Source organism: Lynx rufus, unplaced genomic scaffold (genome assembly GCF_022079265.1).
Source record: "Lynx rufus isolate CCGP_SWC_20201006 ecotype Redwood Valley unplaced genomic scaffold, mLynRuf1.p SCAF_17, whole genome shotgun sequence".
Taxonomy (NCBI): Eukaryota; Metazoa; Chordata; class Mammalia; order Carnivora; family Felidae; genus Lynx; species Lynx rufus.
Window position 1 is genome coordinate 22,632,754 of NW_025814831.1, and position 20,751 is coordinate 22,653,504.

Genomic DNA, 20,751 nt, shown 5'->3' on the forward strand with positions numbered 1-20,751 from the left:
GCTGTTTGAGAAAGGTTTTCCTCCCCGACAAAGGAAAATTTCTTTCCCAGCTCAGTCCACTTCCTTTTTTCCTTGTACATGCTTTCCTAAAGATGAGAAACCTGGAGTTGTGGCAACCATGTTGCGTTTACAAGACAGCCAGCCTAAGATAAAACCAAAAAGCCAAGGATGGAGGAGCAGAAAGAGCCTAGGTCCTTTAGATGTCATGGAACACTCGACCTTGGGGCTGCCGGCATCCAGAATGTTCGTGTCCAACAATTACGTGTCTTTACTGCTTGAACCATTATAACTGGTTATTCTGATACTTGCAGCTGGGAAGCATTCCTAACTTAAATACAGACTATAAGCATCAAAGTTCAACTCGAGACTGGGCTAGATGCTGATGCCCAGCATGCCAAGATTGAAAGAATCTCTTTTGAAAAGGAGCTTCCAGTCCAGAAATGAGATAAATATACAGATATGACCCCAGGCTGCCTCTTAACACTTGAAAGAGTGTGTAGGCCCAATCAACTACCTACAAGAAGTTAATCTTATTTAGCCAAATATGATCACAGATGGAAGTTCATGGATGGTGGAAACCATTTCTTTATGGGGCTGCCTTTTCATTCACAGAGATTCAGTGACAAATGGGACTCCTAAGGTTCCTTCTTTCCCAGACCTCCCTTTTTCATCTGACCCTCCCCTCCATGTGTTCCTCAGTCCTTCCTGCTGCATATCCAGATCCACCTCCCCCTCGGTGGTTGTTATTTATGGAGTGTATTTCTAGTTCCATCCTGGTGGGGCAGCAGAGGAGCGGAGCGTTCTTGTAGTTGGCACATTTTTAAAGTTCTTCTTAGGATTAAATTTGGTTAAAAAAAATCTTCATAGTGGAGCAGCTAAAACTTAAGAGATTTTTCCCCCTCAATATTGACTTTACTTCTGGCACAATGTCAATAGGTTGCTATGTTCTAAGTTTCCCTTCCCATCAGGTGGTAAATGGAATAATCAAAACTGGCAAAGAGGACAGAACACACTATTGCTCACACCAAAATGTCAAGATTACAAAGATACTTGCTGGTCATGGGTCCAGTGTTACAAGATGCAGGAAGGTATAAGAGAAGAGGCACCTTTGTAGGCCTGGAAGAGTCAGGGAGGGCTTCACAAAGGAATATATTTGTGCTAGGGCTTCAAGGGTGATTAGGACTCTATTAGGAAGCTTGGTTGTAAGTAATAAACTCAACTCAGAGTAGCTTAGGAAAAAGAGACTTAACTGGGTCTCTTTCACAAAATAAAAGGAAAAGGTGAATGACCTTAAAGAAGGAGGGACAAGGAAATGGCTGGTCTGCTGCACAAATGGAGTGGAGACTCTGACTCATACTTTGCTTGCCTCTGTTTCTCTCTGCATCTTAAAACAGAGAAAGAGTGACTCCAACTTTTTGCTCCTGGTAGGAAATTATCAGCTGGGACTTCACCTTCGTTCTATTGCTCACCTATAGGCCAATCGGTTGTAATAAGGGGTGCAGAGTGGTTTGATAACTTGTCGGCGCTTTGTAGAGACACATGGGTGAGGCAGTGGAGGAAGATCCCCCAGAAGAAAGAGGCAGGTGGTTTTGGAAGGAATCCTGTTATAGTTTGTGTGTGTGTGTGTGTGTGTGTGTGTGTGTGTGTGTGTGTGCAGGGCACTAAGCAGATAAGTAGAAATGAGCAGAGAAGGGAAATGGAAGATAAGGTGCATGTAGTAGGGGAACAGCATACCTGGCAGAGGGAACAGCACAGAGGCATGAGAATATATGGTACATTCTGAGAACTACAAAGAGTTCAGCGTTGGTGGCATAGAGTTAAAGAGTAAGATGACAAAAGTTGAAGGTGGAGAGGTAGGCTAAGCCTGATCCAGGAGGACCTTGTATCCCATGGTAAGGAACTCAGATTTCTTCCCTTAGGTAATGAAGAGCTATTGAAGGATTTTGAATAGGAGGGAGAAAGTTAGATCATTCTGATAGGGATGGATCAGAGCAGTGTTTACAAGTGTGTGGTACCCAGGATGAGCACAGACTTTTTTTGGTGCTGAAGCTGGTTTTAAGAGGAACGCAAGAAGGACATTAAGTTTCATTGGCTCATGTGAAGAGTTATTCTTTTTTCTTTTTTAAAAATTTTTTAAAAGTTGATTTACTTTGAGAGAGAGGTAGAGAGAGTGAATGGGGGAGGGGAAGAGAGAGAGGGAGAGACAGAATCCCAAGCAGGCTCCACATGGTCAGCGTGGAGCCTGATGCAGGGCTCGAACCCACACACTGTGAAATCATGACCTGAGCCCAAACCAGAATCAGACACTTAACCGAATGAGACACTCATACGCCCTGGGAGTTATTCTTTTTTCAATTCTCTTTCAGTCAATTTGATTGGACCAAGGAGAAATGTTTGGTGCTGATATGTCTTTAATACTCTTTAAGTCTTGATAATCTTTTTCTTTATGAAAGAAATTGCAGGGCCTCAAACTCAGAACTTTTGGCAGCCAACAGTATCCAGCTAAGATGAGATAATGTGGTTTTACTTTCATTGTATTATTTTTGTGGTTAACATTCTATTTATGGCAAGTGATACTAGTTTTTCACTGATGATAACGAGATACAAATTCCTTTTCAATGAAGTTGAGCAAGATGAGAGCCAATGTAAAGAAACAAGTACATGATGGTGCAGATGATACATGGATATGGAAAGGCTGGTGACAGTAGGGCATGGTGACAGTAGGGCACAAACGCCTGATATTTGGGATAACTGGAAAAGAAGAAAATAAGATTAAACACAAGAGACTACTAAGAAGGATATTGCAATAGTAGAGGTGAGATATTTTAAATTCCTTGAGATCAGATATATATATATATATATATATATATATATATATATATATATATATTCACTCAGGAATAAGCCTTGAGAGCAGTAAGAATAACTGTCCAGTTAGTACCCTTGTTAGCAATGCAAAATGTTGTCACAGATATTGAGCTGGATCTTGTTGCTAATTTATTCTTTCAAACACTGTTCTCTAAAACTTCTAACATACTACCTCAAATCCAATTTTGGAAAGTGAACAGTATAAATGAATTAAATTTAAAAAAATGTTTTAAAAACTCTTACTCATCCTTCAAGTTCCTTTAGCGTAAATGTCACCTCCACTGAGAAGCCTTCCCTGATTTCTCTGTGTACACCCACCTGCTGCTTGTCCTGTGCTTTCAGTGAACTTCCTACACATTTAGGCCAAACTTCACAAAACAATTCCTTTGTGTGCCTCTGCATAAGGCTCTAAACTTCCCAGAGACCCTGTCTTTGTTTTTATCCACAGCTCCTAGGACTGTTCTGGTACAAAAATAAGCAGGAGCTCAATAAACATTTGTGCAACAAATGAATCTTGCTGTGGGGACACCACATTAAGGAAAAACACTTAGAAAGTCATTACATTCTATCAATTTCAAATTCAGTGAAAGTTCAAAGAAGGGAAAGATCAACATAAAGTGAAAGGGGTATTGAAGGAGTTAAGGATGTTACAAGGCTTAAATTGGAAACAGGAAATCTAAATAAAGATTCAACATCACTTCAGCATCTTAATAGCAAGATTTCCCACTTGAAAGAGTATGTGTATGTGTTGTTAATGGGGGATGTTGGAGGGAAGGAAGTAAGGAGCCAGGTCCCTATAATGGATTTATCTTGTCCCTTCTCCCTGCCTGCCTTCTCAAGACCAACCCTTTGGAATTTGGCTGACCTTGTCTACAATCCTTCCTCTTCTCAGACTTCCACATAGTCCTTGTTCCATAAATATTTTTGGAATGGAAGTTTTGCCATAAAGACAAAACTAAATGCTGTATTATTGACTGAAGTTCATTAAAAGTTCATAGAAGGGAGAAGGGTGGGAGCAGTGAGATCCTATTGAAGGATTTCTAGTGGATACAGGCTTGAGTCAGGCTATGGAACATATAGACATTGACTCTCCCACTCTCCAGTATTATCCCAAACTGCCAGTTAAGATGGCTCCAGTCCTCTCAACCAGCAAAAGCTACACTGCCAGTAGAGTAGCCTCTAGCCACACGTGGCAATTTAAATTTAAACACAATTAAAATTCAGTTCTTCAGTTGCACTAACCATATTAGTGGCTTCCATATTGAATAGCTCAGAGAAAGATTTCCATTATCATAGAATATTCAATTGGACAATGCAGATCTAAGGAGTAGATCCCCTCTAAGTTACTGAAGATGGGAGCATGAGGGAGAGACCAGCCAACTTTTTAACTATGTTTTACTGGCTTTTCTGTTCCTCTACACTTTTACACTGTTAGCTACTAAACGCTTTATGATTTAACTAACATTTCCTTCATTGATGGTTTCTAAACTTTCTGAATGCCTGCTGTGTGTATTTTGTTTTGTTTTTAATAACTCAACGGTTTTTAGTATATTCACCAAGTTGTGTGCCCATAACCACCATTCAATTCCAGAACATTTTCATCAACCCAAAAGGAAACCCAATATCCACTAAGCAATTACTCTCCATTCCTCTTTCCCCTGACCCCTTGGCAACCACTAATCTACTTTCAGTCTATATATATTTGCCTACTCTGGATATTTCATCTAAATGGAATCATACAATATGTGGCTTTTTGTGTCTGGCTTCCTTCATTTAGCATTATGTTTCCCAGGTCCCCCCATGTTGTAGCATGTATCAGTATTCATTCCTTCTTATGGCTGAATAATAATATTCCACTGTATGGATGTACCACATTTTGTTTATCTAGTCACCAGTTAATGGATATTTGGGTTGTTTACATTTTTCAGCTATTATAAATAATGTTTCTATGAATATTCATGAATTTTTTTTTCTGTGTGGGTATATGTTTTAAATTCTCTTGAGTATGTACCTAGGAATAGAATTACTGGGTCTTATGGTAACTCTGTGTTTAACTCTTTGAGGAATTGCCAAACTATTTTCTAAACCAGCTGCATCATTTCATCCTGTGTACACTTAAGAGAGACCTTATTCTTCTTTTTACCTGACAGTGCCTCACATACAGAAACTACCTATTCCCTATTCGAGTGGATAGATGATCACTTTGACTCACATCAAACACCCATCCAGCCTGGAACTGGAGGATGCCCTGTTGAATAGCAGAGTGGTGTGGCCCCAGTCTCCTTAATGCCACCCTATTAGCCTGTAAGGGATTTTAGTCAATCAGTTCAAGTTTATTGAGTACTTACTACTGAGTTCTATGAACTAGGCCAGGCGTTGGTAATAATTAGTTGGAGGGATGGGCATGTAAATGGATCGCTAGAATACTGTTGCTTTGTGCCGTACTGAGAATATAACATGGGCACAGGGATCACTATTGTTGCCTGGAAGAGTTAGCGAAAGCCTCACAGAGGAAAGGACATTTTAGTTGAGTTTTGAGTGATAAATAGGATTTGCCACAGAAGACATGCAACACAGGAGGCACAACTAAGCAAAGCATTTTTGGGGGGATGAAATGGGGATAGGAGCACCTGGGCGGGGCTTGGTTAAGAGTCCAACTCATGGTTTGTGAGTTCAAGCCCCACACCCCGCTCTGTGCTGTCAACACAGAGCTCACTTGGGACCCTCTGTCTCCCTCTTTCTCTGCCCCTCTCCTGCTCTGTCTTTCTCTTTCAAAAATAAATATGCATTAAAAAGGTTTAAAAAGAAATAAATTAGGCATAGACAGATACATAACTAGTTCCTGCCCACAAGACCATTCCAGAGGGACATGGTGGAATCCAGATTCTTCTTTCACTTCTCATCCCTCAGAAGGCTGAGTTTAGTGTGATCCAACCAGGGCTATGAATTTAAGAAATCATCTTGGGTCAACCTAGTTCTCCAGCTAAAATAAACTTTCTTCTTTGGAGAGATAGGGTGACCAATCCAAATGGAACTTCTGCTTTGGCAAAAGCCACCACAATGGAAAGTGAGCAACTGGAAAGATAGGCTGATGTCTTCATGTGTTTCTGAAGCTTGGAGATGGATGCTGGTATAGGAACCATTCTCACAGTATATTTGGCTGTGGTGTTCCTACCAGGTAAGGCTCTACTCATGCCAGGCCATCTTTTCAATACAGAATGAACTACTTGCTTGTCCGTTGATATAAATTGGGAACAGTGAGCTAATTTCCTCCAAGGGTCTTGGGATCCTCAAAATAAGTGACTTTAAGCTTACGCGAAGGTAAAAATCAGGCTGTTCAGAGTAGGTCAAGCTGGTTTTCACTCAGGTGTTTATTTCTCTACCAACCCAAATTTCTCCCTCTAGGTTCTGTCAACATAGGAGAATACAACGAGGGGAGATACTTGTGGAAAATGGCTCCATACTTACTTCCAAGGTATGAATACACCTGGAGTCATAAGTGCTAGAATATAACCTGTGCTGATTATTTCTACTCACTGTTACCTGAATGCTTAGAGAGGGCTCCTTTTATGAGTGGCAAAACAAAGTTCTGGTGGCACCCTGATTTATAGTGATTGTTTTTATTCTTTAGAAAGGCCCAGTGCAGTTGAGAAAAAATGTTCGGAGGGCTACAGAACTGTGGGAGAAGAAATCGAAGATGGAACAATTTTATTCATTTTATTTTATTTTATTTATTTTAAATATGAAATTTATTGTCAAATTAATTTCCATACAACACACAGTACTCATCCCAACAGGTGCCCTCCTCAATACACATCACCCACCCTCCCCTCCCTCCCACCCCGCATCAACCCTCAGTTCTCAGTTTTTAAGAGTCTCTTGTGTTTTAGCTTCCTCCTTCTCTGACCTCTTTTTTTTTCTTCCCCTCCCCCATGGTCTTCTGTTAAGTTTCTCAGGATCCACATAAGAGTGAAAACATATGGTATCTGTCTTTCTCTGTATGACTTATTTCACTTAGCATAACACTCTCCAGCTCCGAAGATGCAACAATTTTAAATCCCAATGCTCTCTTTCCGTTCTAACTTGTGCCTTTGCACTGCGGTGTGGAATGACTGCTGGGGTGTCTTCCAGATAAAAACCTCTCACACTCAGAACTTATATCACTTGTCCACACGTTTCACAGGACATGTGGACATCCTTATGTCAGCTGTTTCCTGTATTTCTGTATTAATATATGTAAAGCACTTAGAAAAGTGCCCGGCAAATAATAAGAGCCATGAAAACGTTAGGGTCATCATTATTATTATAATTACTATTACCATTATTATTCAGCCCCATCTCCTTAGTTAGGTATTAAGTTCCTTGTAAGTGAAGATCTATGTCACCATTTTTCTCGCTCTTACTAATTTGTTGACAAGACGAGGACCTCGCACAAGTTGCTTCCCTTTCGCGAACTCTAGTTGGACCACATAAAGATTATGCATCAAGCCCAACCTAAGACCACAAACACATTTTGGCGCCCACTGTTTACAAGCCACTGTCTTGCGTCCTATGGCCTTTTTATAGTAAAAACTGTAAGAGTAAACACGCGGTCAAAACCGCATGTAGGAGTCCAGCCTTGGCAGGGGGTGTAGGAGAGACTCCAAGGCGATACCCGCTCCCCGCCACCCCCCTGCTACTCGTGCCACTTTCCGCTCCGCCCGGTGCCTGGACAACCGACACCACTCGGCGCAGAGGGCAGGATCCCGGGTTCGGCGTCTGGATCGCGGCCGCGAGGTGCTGCGGGGACGCGAAGCAGCGGCGCCGGGGGCACCCAGAGCAGGTCCAGGCGGCGCCGGGTCCGTCCCCCCGCCCCGGCTCCCGGCTGCCCAATCAGGGCGCGGCTCGGGCGCGCGCCGCGGCCAATCAGGAGCTGCGGGAGAGGGGCCAGGAGCCGGCGGGCGCGGAGCGAGCCTAGAGAGTCGGGAGCCGGCGGCGGCGCTGCGGCCGCGAGGGAGGGCAGCGGGAGCAGTGGGGCTGGGCGAGGATCCCCGGGCCAGCCCAGCGGGCTCTGCCGTGGCGACATTCCGGCCGACACTTGGGACCCTGCGGGCGGCGTCGCAGGTAACCGCGCCCGCGCCCCGCGGTGGAGGGCCAGCGTGCCCTGCCGGAGGGGCTCCGCAGGTGGAGCCGGCGAGGGGTGGGGGTGGGGGCGGGCCGGCCGCGAGGTCCTAGCGCCGCGGGGGCTGCACCTCGCCCCGCGTGTCCCCACGCCTCCGTGCGTGCCTCGGCCGGAGCCCCGCGGAGGCGCGACATTTCCACTGGCTGCCGGCGTCCAGGGGTGGGAGGGGGTGAGGTGAGCCCCCCTAAGGCGGAGAAGGGGCGGTGGGGGTGGGGGAAGACACTTGCGACCCCCGCTCCCGTACGCGGACACTGCAGACGGGTGTCCTTCCTGAGATGTGAGTCCCCGCGACGTCTTCGTTGGCCCAAGGCGACAACAGGTGTCCCTGGGGACGGTGCCTTTCCCACCCCTCCCCCCCACCGCTCGAAATCCCGGCCTTGGCGTTCCGCGCCACCTTCGGGGTGTCGGAGACAGGACCCCAGCCTGGTCACTCAGGCGCGCTGCCCGCTGGACAGCGCCCAGAGGCGGCCTGGACCCAGCAGACCCGGACTTTGGATGGAGTTTCCTCTGTGTATTGCCAAGCAATTTGCTGGACACCCGCCTCTCGCTGGGTGAGGAAGAGTTGAAGATGAGAGATAGAGATAGAGACAGAGACACCGAGAGAATGTGCCTATGTTGCCCTCACTGAAAGGAGCTCCCCGAGGGCTGTGGGTGAATCATTAACTGTCGTCTTGTGCAGCTACTGACCTCTGAAAGGGAGAGACACCCTTTCTCTCAGGCAGGTCCTTCATGCTCTTATGTGCCTCACTCTCTTAATCTGTAAAGTGGCCATAAATGGTTGCACCTGCTTGATAGCCTTGTTTTGAGGATTAAATAAACCAGTGCCCCAAAAACACTGAGCACAACACTAAGTACCCAGTAAATGCTGGCTCTTATTATTTGTTATACGGAGTGGATGGTTTTTTAAAGAGTAAGTCAGACGTGTTCTCACTGGCCCAGTGACCATTTGGAGTTCTGAACAGCTTTCTAAACTCGAAGGGGAAAAATGCTATTATTAATGTTACCGATGGTATCATTTAAATGTAATAATGTCCTTTGAGGGAATTAAAAAAAACACAAAACTCCATTGGAATGGTGAGAGAGATAAATGGATTCCAACAAGTAACTGAGAAAAGCTTTGCAAACCCTGAAAAAGTTGTTATGAATGTTGTGTGAGAAGAATATCTTGGTGTTTTGTTGAATGCTTATCTTTCACTAATAATGGCTGATGGGGGAGGACTTGAAGGTTCTTATACTTTCCAAACTCCTCCCTGAAACAACTTTAAAGAGAGGGGGAAGATGAGAAAAACAAATAAAAAGCTCAACCACACAACAAAACGCCAGCAGCTCACAGAAACCTAAAATTGCAGTTCCTACTTTAGGCAGTTATTTTGGTGTCTGACTTGGGTGGTCTGGTTCAATTCTTTGCCACTGTGTCACTTTATTCTCCTCGTTTTCTTTTCCTTGTTCATTTACTTAAAATATCTATATGTAGCCAACTTGCTTGGAATTCTGAACCCTCTGCTACTTAACCTCCTACCTTGTGGCAAACCCAAAAGGACCTTCCCACAGGTTCCCAAGGGCAATGTCAGTGGGAATCTACCTGTCTTAACACACCACACTACCTGGGAAAGGTACAGACAGAATGCCCCAGTTCTCCAAAGGCTCCAGTGTATTTACTTGCCAGGAGCCTTCGAATAAATCCATCCACTTAGAGAAAGTGATTATCTTCTCAGGGGGTAAGAAGCCCACTTCCAGATGCAAGTCTTTCAAGTGTCAAATTAATTCCACAACCTTTTAGTTGTGGATAAGGAGACTTTTACTCTCACCACCACAGTGGGAGGATATGAAAGCTTGCTGATAGAGGAGGGAGGGAGGTGAGTGGGGCACAGGAAAGATTGCTGCGATCAGAGCCATACCCACACTTGGTGAAAACTCTGTCTCTGTGGCTGATGGCTGGGAAACCTGGACAAGTCGCTTTGCTTTTCTGTGCCAGAGTCTCCCACTCTGTAAAATGAGGGCTTATTTATTTATTTTTTTTAGAGAGGAGTTGTTGTAAGGATAGTGCTAATAAATGGAAAGTCCCCAGCAAAGTTCCAAGGACATAGTTACTGGTCTGTAGCATTCAAAAGGGATCCTACAGGTGAGAGTCGATCGGTTATATCTGGGAATAAAAAAGACTTGATTGAGGAGATGACACCTGAGCTGAGTGAAGAATGATGAGCAGGTCTCTTATGCAGATAGGAAGGAAAGGTAGAGCAGAGGAGAGAGACATTCCAGGCAGAGGGGATATGGGAGATCCAATGTGCTATAATGGTCAGCTTAGGCAAAATAACAAATAATTCCCAAATCTCAGTGGCTTACAACAACTGAGGTGTATTTGTCACGATTGCTGCATGTCCAGTGTAGGTTAGTTGTGGTTCTGCTCCTTATCTGGTTCCTTCTGAGATCCCCAGAGGCTTAAGAAACAGCCTCTTCCTGGGGCAATACTGATCTCATTTATGGGAAGGGGGAAAAAGAGAATGTGATAAAACAAAAATATGGCACTTAATACCTGCTCAGAGATAGCAGACATCACTTCAACTCTCATGCTGTTGGCCAAGGTAAGCCACACAGGCAGACCCAATGTCAGTGGTAAGGGGGAGTCTAAGCCTCCTGCAGACAGTGAAGAATGGCTGAGTAGGAGGGAAAGTGCAGAAGGAAACAGGGCAAGGGAGGTGGCCCAGAGGCAGGTGATGAAGGGCCCTGGATCATGTCCTGGGACTTTATCCTATGGGCAGGGAGCAGCCATTGAGGGTTTTAGGTTGGGGTTTGACATGGTCAGATTTTTCAGGCCAAACACATGTCTCTAGTGGCAATGTGGGGAGAAGACCAAAATAGGTGGGATTAAAAGGTAAAGATGGTGAGTGCCCCAACGAATTCAGCAGCCTCAAATTTCCTTCACTATCTTTCACATGACTCGAGATTCAACTGTTAGAAAATTATTCCCTGGGCACTTGAATGATTCTCCTTTGTCCTCTCTTAAAATGTATATGCTCCTTCATCCTAAAGTATTTTATGGTATCATCTAAAGCAGCAGTTTTCAAACTTTAGTGTGCCTCAGAATCACCTAGAGCCTTTGAGAAAACACAGATTTGTGGGTCACACCGCCAGAGTTTCTTAATAGATCTGGGGTGGCACCTGGGAGTTAGCATTTCTGACAAGTGCTCAGGTGATGCTGATGCTGCCAGTCCAAAAACCACTGAACTAAAGGGAGAAATTAAGATGTGGTTGAGGAGGGCACCTTGTGGCTCAGTTGTTAAGCATCTGACTTTTGCTCAGGTCATGATCTCATAGTTTGTGAGTTCGAGTCCCATAGTGGGTGAGCTCACCCACTTCAGGGGAGCACGAGCCCCACTACTCTCTCTCTTTCTCTCTCTGCCCCTTGTGGGATTCTGTCTCTGCTCCTTGCTCACTTGAGCACCCCCCACCCCCAAATGTGGTTGAGGGAAAGGCCTGAATAGAAGGGCCTAATGGAAAGGGGAAGAAGTCTGGAAGGTCTCAGCATTCTCCATTTGGCAGATTTGCTGAAGGCTGGCAGTGGCATTGGGGTCTGTAAGAGTGACTGAGTCTCTAGGTTTATATTAAATTGCAGATATAATTCTCACAGTAAGGACATGAAAGGAGCTTGGATTCATAGAAGAAACATACAAGTGCTACTTTATCCCCTCCTTTTGTAATTCTGCCCCACCCCCCCACCATCCGGCATGTCCTTGAGCACACACCCTTTTGTCTGGCTCCAGCCCTCTCACTTAAGTTTGTCAGCTCAGCGTATTCCAGTCTCTGATCCATCACACTTCTTGTCCTCCCAGTTTTAATTTCTTTTGGAACTGGGGTTTGCCCACTGGGTGGATGTTTGGCTGAATTGTAAATTACACCGAGAAATTTCTTGCTTCACTTGAGGTCATCTTCATGAATACACCTCTGTACCATATGATCATGCAAATTGTGATCAACCCTCCCAAGATAACTAACCCCCTGAGAACTCAAGATGTCCATAGTTTAGCTTATGCTAATGGGTGGAGCGAGTCCCATCAATTCCTTTCACTGTGACTCACCACTCCTGTAATGAGAGAACATTCCAAGAATGGACGTTAAGGAGAAAATATGTTGGCGTGTACAAGATGACACAAGAAATAGAACATAGTGAGCGTTTGTTTTCTTTTTACTATTTTTTTCTCAATTCTAGATGTGGAAAAAGTTTTGACTCTACCGGGTCCAGATAATCAGTGATATGCCTGCCCACACTGTATGAATACATGAAATACTTTCAGAGTCAACATTTTGAGTGCTGGCCAGCAGGTTACAGTATTTGTTTCAAGGTGGTGTGAGTCTAAAATGATCCATTGAGACGTGGATACACTATCTTAGAAATACGCATAGGAAATTTGTATAAAACAAGAAATGTCATGGTAGGCCCAAGCTATAAAATGAAATGAGTAATATTTGAAAAGACCCTTTTTCCTAATTGAGATTTGACAATTCACACCTAAAAGGTGTGCTTTTTGAAACAAGAGAATTCCCTAAGGTTCTGCATACCTCCAGAGGTGGATGAGAAAATTTGGAACCATGACCTCTGGCCAGGAGTCCTGAGGCCGTCTCTGTTGGTCTGATTCCCTCTCCAGGTAATTTTGGAAAATCAACTGTTTCACTTCCTCCTGCAGACGTGGCCTTCCCTTGGTCAGCTCTGTAGTGGAACCCTGTAGCTCCCTCGGTCTCAGGTCTCCAGGAAACTTGATCTAAAGTTGTGGGGCACCTGGATAGCTGTCAGTTAGGTGTCTGACTTCGACTCAGGTCATGATCTCATGGTTCCTGAGCCCTACATCAGGCTCGCTGCTGTCAGCGATCCCCGTTGGATCCTTTGTCACCCCCTCTCTCTGCCCCTCCCCTGCTCTCTCTCAAAAATAAATAAAACATTAAAAAAAATAAAGTTGCAAAAGATGTAGCAGACAAAACCCTAGGCCTGAGTGAGAGCCAGTGAGGGAAGGGACTTAAACTAGCCAGGAGGGATCTAAAATGCTGAATATATTCACTAGAAAGTGTTACTCTTCCCCATTGGAAAGTATTTATCCAGGAATTTGATATTTAAAAAAAATACACATTAAACCACTACATAAATAGTATCTTCTCTATATGTTTGTATTTAATAAATGTTAAATGTAATATATATATGTATATTTTCACATCTCTAGCAGTTTCAAGAGGTAGGTTTCTTGCACTGTCATTTTTCTGAATCGTGATTACTGAGAAACAGTTGGCCAAAATTCTATAGACAGATGGTGGAAGGGCAGGATTGAAAACTTAAAGTCCTTTGAATTTTCTGTTCATTGTGTCTACTCCCATCATCCCAGCTGGCCTCAAACTAACCCAGACTTATGCTCTGAGGTAGCCTCACTAACAGGTAACAGCTAAGAGAAGCTTATTGTTCTTTGTGCAGTGTGATCACGAGTGTGAAGCTACTTTGCAGATTGCTAATGGCCCAGTAAAATCTTTGGAAGATGGTTTCACAGGAATGGCATTGGGTATCTTCTGGGTGCAAGGTTCTGAGGACAATGTGAGGAATTCAGAGAAGTGTAATGCTTATTCTTTGGACACAGCCTCTAATCTGGGAGTGAAAGGGCATAATATTTATACAGAATTAATAGTAGTCAAATAATAGTGGGGCCAGCCATATAATTAAAGGGGGCACCGCAAGCTGTGAATTCAGAGACAGAATCTTTCTGAGGTGTTGCTAGGCTGGGAAGGTTCACGGAGGAGCAGTTGCATTGGATTGGAAGTAGAAATGGAGTTTAGGTGGGCACATCAGGTTTTAGGGAATGGACCTCAGCGAACCATGGCTCTGACGGTCCACACAAGCTTGTTCCAGGTCTGTGGCTAGACTTCTAGAGCAAAGGAGTCAAGTAGAAGAGGACAGAGAAGTCTGAGGTAGACAGCTTCTTAAAGTCTTCCTTTCTTGACTGCCATCTGATTGTCTAATTCCAATATTCTGATGGCTTGTGTCACCTCCTGAAAAATGAAGCCATCTGGTGATTTTTTGGCAAATGAGTACTCTGGACTCTAATTTGTCCTCTTAACATGTTCACTTTATTAATAGGAGAGCACTTTGGAGCTAAGAATGTCAAACCTCTTTATAAATAAAATTTAATCCTATCATAAACTCTGTCAAACTGGCAGGCGGTTGGTCTCACTCCACTTGCAAGGTGACCTGGAAAGGTCAAGCAGCTTGTTTAAAGTCGTGCAGGTATCCCCTGGCACTTCTGTGCTCATTGGTCCCACCTCCCCTGGTGTCCAGCTTAAGTTGCTTTACAGATATTCACTAAGCACTTGGGGACCCTTCCATCCAATTAGGACTTTCTCCATCACTCTTTTATCCCATAGAGGCCCTCAGCCTTAATCCCAATGACCCTCATTAATTTTAATTTGGAGGTGGGATGATTACACCCTTCTCTTTCAGGCTTAACAGGGGCTCTCATTGAAAGAGGTACCGTTTTAGTGCTGTGGGTCTGTGCACACACACCATCTGAATGAATTGGTATTCTCAGCACTTTTCATGCCAGATGCCAGCCAGTATAGCAGGTCTATCAGTGGCTTTCAATCTGCCTAAACTTTGAAGTAAGACACCAGACCCTTGCCAGCTTGATAGAATCACTGCATTGGTTGCCCTTTGAAGTTAGCTAATTGCTTAAAAAAAAAAAAAAAAGTGAGATGCTTTAAATGAAAACAGATTTTATTCCTCTGTTTGCTTTAGAAACTATATTTGTCTGTCTTTTTCGACTTAAGTTTTTAAAGAAGAAAGAATATGATACCATAGTGAAGTGGGTAAGGTTAGGGTGATCCATAGTCAGTGAGCTTACTCAGTTAAATGTTATTTAAATGTGTGAACTGTCACACATTAAAAAAAACAAAAAACAAAAAAAACAAGACATAGCTGTCACAAATACAGTTTTCCTATTGTATTTTCCCACCCTTGCCAAACATAAAGTATTAATTTTTCTCTGCGTCATTCCTTGTCCCTACATTTCCCTTCACTTAACCCTCTAAACACTTGAAGGGTGTGAACAACTTTTATTATTGAGATTATCAAAATTACCATAAGTAGCCATCATTCATGGAGTTTTACTGTGTCCCAGGTCTTCTGCTAGCATTTTACTCCACATTAGCTGAATTTCCGCCTCAACTCTGTGAGGTGGGGCATTAGTAGTATCTGCAAGGGTAAGTAATCTGTCGGAGGTTGTGGTGGAGATAGGGCTTTGACCCCACCTCTTAATCTCTCAGTTCTAGAAGCTGTGCCCTTAGTCCCTATTCTATCTGGAAACAGAAGGAAAAGTCCTCTAAACAGTTAAGGGGTGGGGGGCGGTCTGTGCACTCCGGGCACACCCACAGAGATCCTGCCAGAAGAACTGTCCTTGTTTTTGCTCCTTGTTTGGCTTCACTGTCAACAGGGCTGTTGAAGCACACTTGCTTCTCTTCTTTTATCTATTTCTTTCTCCTTAATATGTTTGGTATTAAAGTAACATCTAAAAGAGGGGTCTTTTGGGGGCATCTATTTGAGTACATTCAGCACATCCCAGTCACTCACCAACAGCCTAATTGGCCCAGGTGGGTAGTATCCTCTGAAGCAGCCCCTCCAGCCGCACCATCCATCACATTCAGAGGCCCTGGAGCTCTCATGCTCTGCTGTTGGTTGGTGTTCAGTTCCTGATCCCCGAGCAGGCCTTGGGGAGGCAGTTCCAAGGAGGCAGGGTCATGTGCTGTCATATCTCAGATTCAGCTAGATGACTTGGCTGGTCACAGCCCAGTGCTCATGGGACAAGGGGCTTTGGTCTCTTGTCATTTAGTTGCCACTTTCCTGTGAAGAGGACAGAGAAGGTGCAGTCAGTCCTGGCCAGGAACTTGGCAGAGGTGGGCCCCGGCCATAAGAAAGCAAGATAAGAGTATAGGTTCCTTTCTGTACTTAGAGGAAAAAGTATGTTTCATGGATGGAGCATGGTGAAGTGGTTAAGAGCATGCACACCAGAGCTAGACTGTCCAGGTTTGAATCGTGTGGTGTTGGGCAAGCTGGTTAATCTCCCTGTATCTTAGTTTCCTTATCTACTGAAAGAGAATAGTGGTGTCTACTTCAGAGAGTTCCTATGAGGATTACATGAATTCTCTAGTGCTAATTAGCTGTAAAGCACTTTGACCACTGTCTGGGAGACAGAAGTGTTACCTAATAGCATGTAAAAAAAAAAAGTGGTAGGTGGACATCGCTATACGTGGGTAGGCAGTGCTATGGTGGATGAAGCTCACCTAACTGCTTTGGGAAAGGTGCTCCTGCTGAGTTGTGTGCAAATGAAGTCTTACTATGTGTACTAGGGGAGCTTGCTGTTTTAAAGAAGCATAGGAGAAATCTATTTGTCCGCTGCCTAAAATGAACATGAGAGAAACCATGTAGGAAGAAGAGGGGAGTCTAGGATGACTTGATGTTGTGACCAACGCCACTGCCAAGATAAACTGCCATCACGTTGGATGCAGAAGGCTTCTGGTAGAGCAGCTTTGGAGGGAGCGTCGCTATCCAGTCATGGATATGTGACCTTTGAGAGGCCTATTAAACGCTGTCGTGAAGGCAGTCAGTGGGCATCAGGTGAGAGGTCAGGGCTGGACACATCGATGTAGGGGTCCTTGGCTGTAGATGAGAGTTAAATTTGTGAAGGGATTAAATTAGACCAAGAAGAGAAGGGGCTCTGGAGCTGAACCTGGGGGCATTCCAGCTCTAGTGGAAAAGTCAAGCCGGCTCTACTTTTCCAGTTTGCTTTCTTGGCTTGCTAGAGGGAAATGAAGTGTGGACCCATTTGATGCTGGCATTTGCTTTGGATAGTTTATCATTTGAGCTCTATAATGCTTGGACTTCTGAGTCAATAAACTAGGGTTAGATACCACTTGACCTCTTCCTACCTTTGTGCCCTTGGGCAAGCTACTTACCATCAGAGTCTCAGTTTCCTTATCTGGAGATGGGAACTGGTAGTAAAAACTCCCATCTCGGGGGTTTGAGGGGTTCAGTGAGTGCAGCTGTATCAGTGCTATGAAGCTGTTAATCGTTTGATCATTGTAAAATTCTCACTGTTCGTGCCAGAGTGGTTGGAAGTAAGGAGCGGTAACAGCTCACACATTTTTAAAGCTCTTTGAATTTCCCCTGAATTGCAAGCCACATTTTAATTTAACCCATACTGCTACTATTTTTTTTTTGTTCTTATTAAAAGTAAAAGAGGTCAAGAAGATACTACAATAAATTCCACACACATATGTCAGCCATTTATGCTTTCCCTGAAAGCATAACTGAAACGCTGCATCCAGAAATCAAGTCTGGCCCGTGTATATGGCAGTTGGTACATGAATCCCAGATACACAAGCATTCAGAGGAAAGCGAAACACAGAAGAAAATGGATATCCTAGCAATGACAGTATTTCAACATCACAAACGCTAACCTCATATGTGCTCTTTACCACTGTGAGGCAAGTGAGAAGGTTCTCACTTCTCTAGTAAACTGATCCTCCCTTACTTTTTTTTTTTTTTTTTAGTTTTTAATGTTTGTTTATTTTTGAGAGGAAGAGACAGAGCACAAGCTGGGGAGGGGCAGAGAGAAAGGGAGACACAGAATCCGAAGCAGGCTCCAGGCTCTGAGCTGTCAGCACAGAGCCCAGCGGAGGGCTCAAGCCCACGAACTACAAGATCATGACCTGAGCCAAAGTCAGATGCTTAACCAACAGAGCCACCCAGGTTCCCCTCTCCCTTACTGTTTTAAATTCCAGTTTTACACTTGGTTGGAGAAAGTATTCGAGACACTTGATTTCTCTCAGCAAATAATATGATTCTGAATCTATTTTTTAAAAAGTCTCCCTCTCAAAGCCACATAAGAATCCAGAGGCAGGGGAAATCAAATTCTGAAGTCTTTTCTCTGGATTCTTTAATTAGCATGTCTGCTGTGTTTGCATTTGTGGTTTATATGCTTTGAACTTGTGGCTTTTCTGTTTTGCAAGAGTTACTGTCAGTGAGACATTCACCAAAAGAAATACAGCTATTAGTGGTGGCAGGACCAAATACATGTAACGGTGTGGTTGGTTTCTAAATCCCTGCTAGAATTTTTGAGAAAACCTCTCCAGATGGCGGTGGGTGGTGTGAGGGCTGAAAGAAAACATTCGAAATACCGAAGCAGAAAAAATAATAGGAAAGAGCTTCCAGTGATTAAATTTTTCTTTCTGGTCTTTCAGGTTAAGGAAGTGAAGAGAATAGGCATAAATGGTGGGAAATTTCCATCAACTTGGAAAACACAATAGAATAAATAATTCTTGGCCACGAGGTGAGAGCCCAGAGAGTCACAAGGTCAAAGGATCCTGTCCCATTTGTCTGTGGTGACAGCCCCCCTCCCCCCAAAAAGGAACGCCTCACCCTTGAACAATGCAAGTGTCCCTGGGAAGCTGAAAAGGTACATGCAAATGATGAAATAAATCACATCATTTCAGAAGTAAGTGGTGGTTATACTTTTCTATATTTCCCAAATTTTCTTTAGTGAGAGTGTGTTCCTTTTATAATAAAATATATATAAATAATACAAAAAATAGATGCAAAAGAGGGAAATTTACTAGGAGTGTGGAGATGGGTGAGTTGTCTCCATTTAAAGGTGCTGAGTTCCTTGCATTTTATAACAGGATTATTTTGCCCTATAAGTCGTAACACTTCCTAACTTACCTGCTGTCTAAATTTACAATCTTCAAGAATGTACTGGGTGTCAGCCATACCTGTCACCCATCAAAACCCAAGACCCTGCTCTAGGAGAGCAGAGCCAGCGCTCAGGCAACAGATATTTATTTGACTCTCACACTGTGCCAAGCCCACCCAGTGTGGCTATATTCCTGGCCACTATCCCCAGTGGTTGGAGACCCCTTCTTGCCCCTGTCTCAGCAGACATGAACTAGGGATGTTTCTTGTTTACAGGGGGATGGCTGCATGAGGATAATGTCACAGTCAGCCTGGAGCCCTTGGAGCTGCTCCTCACGAGGCCCACTGTGGAGGCCTGAGTTTTTGTGTTCAGCTGCGTTGTTTTGGTTTCTGTGCCTGAGGTCTATTTTGTTGGGGGAAGGACAGGGATTCTTAGAAAAGGGAAGGAGATATCCTCTGCCTTACTGAAAACGGAAATAAGGAATTATCAGTTCAGGGTCAGTGGAAGCCACAGTGCCTGGCTTCCTTTTGCTGTGCTCTTCTGGAATGAGTTGGTTTTGTTTTGAACTTTCTGAAAGTGACATGAGCTAGATAAATTGTTCTAGGGTGGAGCTTTCAACAGGGAGTCCAGAGACCCCTATGGGATTCATGGAGGGACTTTGGGAAAGGTGTCTGTGAAGCACCTGAAATTTTAAATATGTTGCATGTATGTGTATTTACTCGGAGATGAGGGTCTCTGGCTTAAATTGTACCTCAGATCCAGAGAGCCATACTAAAAAAAAAAAAAAAAAAAAAAAAAAGGCTAAGACCCAGTTCTAGGGGGAGATGTTCAAGTTTGAGTTACACATATTGGCCTTGACTCTAACTAGAGAACTCTTCCTAATGGATGATGTGTTTGTAGTTGAAGTATTAGTGTAAATAGGCACATCTCAGGTGCACCCACAGAAGCCTGTGCTGCAAGAAAGGTGAGGAAGGTTTCACTACTTCAAGTGCTGGAAAGCTGGAAATCCAGAAATGCACAATCCCTGCAGTTCTAATGCTTCCTATTCTCCTCTTTCTGTTGTCCTTGAGCCCACACAGAGTTCCCTTAACTCTGTATTACCTGAAGAGTTAGCTTGTTGAAATGAACACTAATACCTCTTTTACCTGGTTTTTCTCTGGGCTCTAAGCAAACCAGGTTGATTTTTCCTGCAATGGAAGGCTGGATTCGGTGCAGGCCTTCATGATGATGATGAGAGCAGACATGTACAGTGAGTGAACTGCCACGTGGCTGTTTATCCAGTGCCCCACACATGAGTGTTGACCTTCCCACCCTTGCTTCTTGTTTCTCCTCACATTGCACATTTTCTCTAGGTGACCTCCAAACCCTTGGCTGCCAATACCTTTTAATCTGTATAATCAATACCTCTCTTTTTCTGACTTCTTGACCTGTTTAATAGGCCCTAAGACGTCTCTGTGGTTGTCCGACAGGTGCATCAAACTCACTGGGTTTAAAACTGAACTCATTATATCCCTACCACCCCTCAATCATTCTTCCCTATGAAGTCCTTCTGAAGGCCGGTGAATGGCCAGAAACCTATCCAGTCTTCCAAAGATCTTTTTCATCCGCTGACCACATCACTGCCTCCCTCAATCTAAATGAGCTTCAAATAGACTTTATCCCCATGTCTTGATGATCTTTCATTTTAAATGGCTCATAAAAAACATCCCTCCTGTTTATCCCTCATCTTGCAATGCCTGATCACTGTAATTACTAGGTGATCTTCCCACCCTCCAGTCCATCGTCCTCATTGCTTCCAGAATGATTTTCCTAAAATATGATTGAATCGTATTATTTCCTCATTTAAAATTGTTTAATTGATCTCCATTGCCCTCCAAAACCCAACCTTGGCATGGCTTACAAGACCCTTCTGACTCCTCATCTTTCCAGCCTCTTCTCTTCTCTTCTCTTCTCTTCTCTTCTCTTCTCTTCTCCTCTCCTCTCCTCTCCTCTCCTCTCCTCTCCTCT

The 20,751-nt window shown here is 43.9% G+C and overlaps 1 protein-coding gene across 4 annotated transcripts in view; it reads left to right on the plus strand.

The window, feature by feature from the left end:
* Positions 1-7,844: 7,844 nt before the first annotated feature.
* STON2 (stonin 2) overlaps positions 7,845-20,751 on the plus strand; it is a 153,496-nt gene continuing 140,589 nt past the window's right edge. For 3 of the 4 annotated variants that reach the window (XR_006962165.1, XM_047080276.1, XM_047080281.1), the window contains exon 1: positions 7,845-7,971. The gene's annotated coding sequence lies outside the window, so the exon portion shown is untranslated. Of the gene's footprint in view, positions 7,972-18,295; positions 18,550-20,751 lie in introns of all 4 variants that reach the window. The other variant, XM_047080277.1, reaches the window with a different exon arrangement.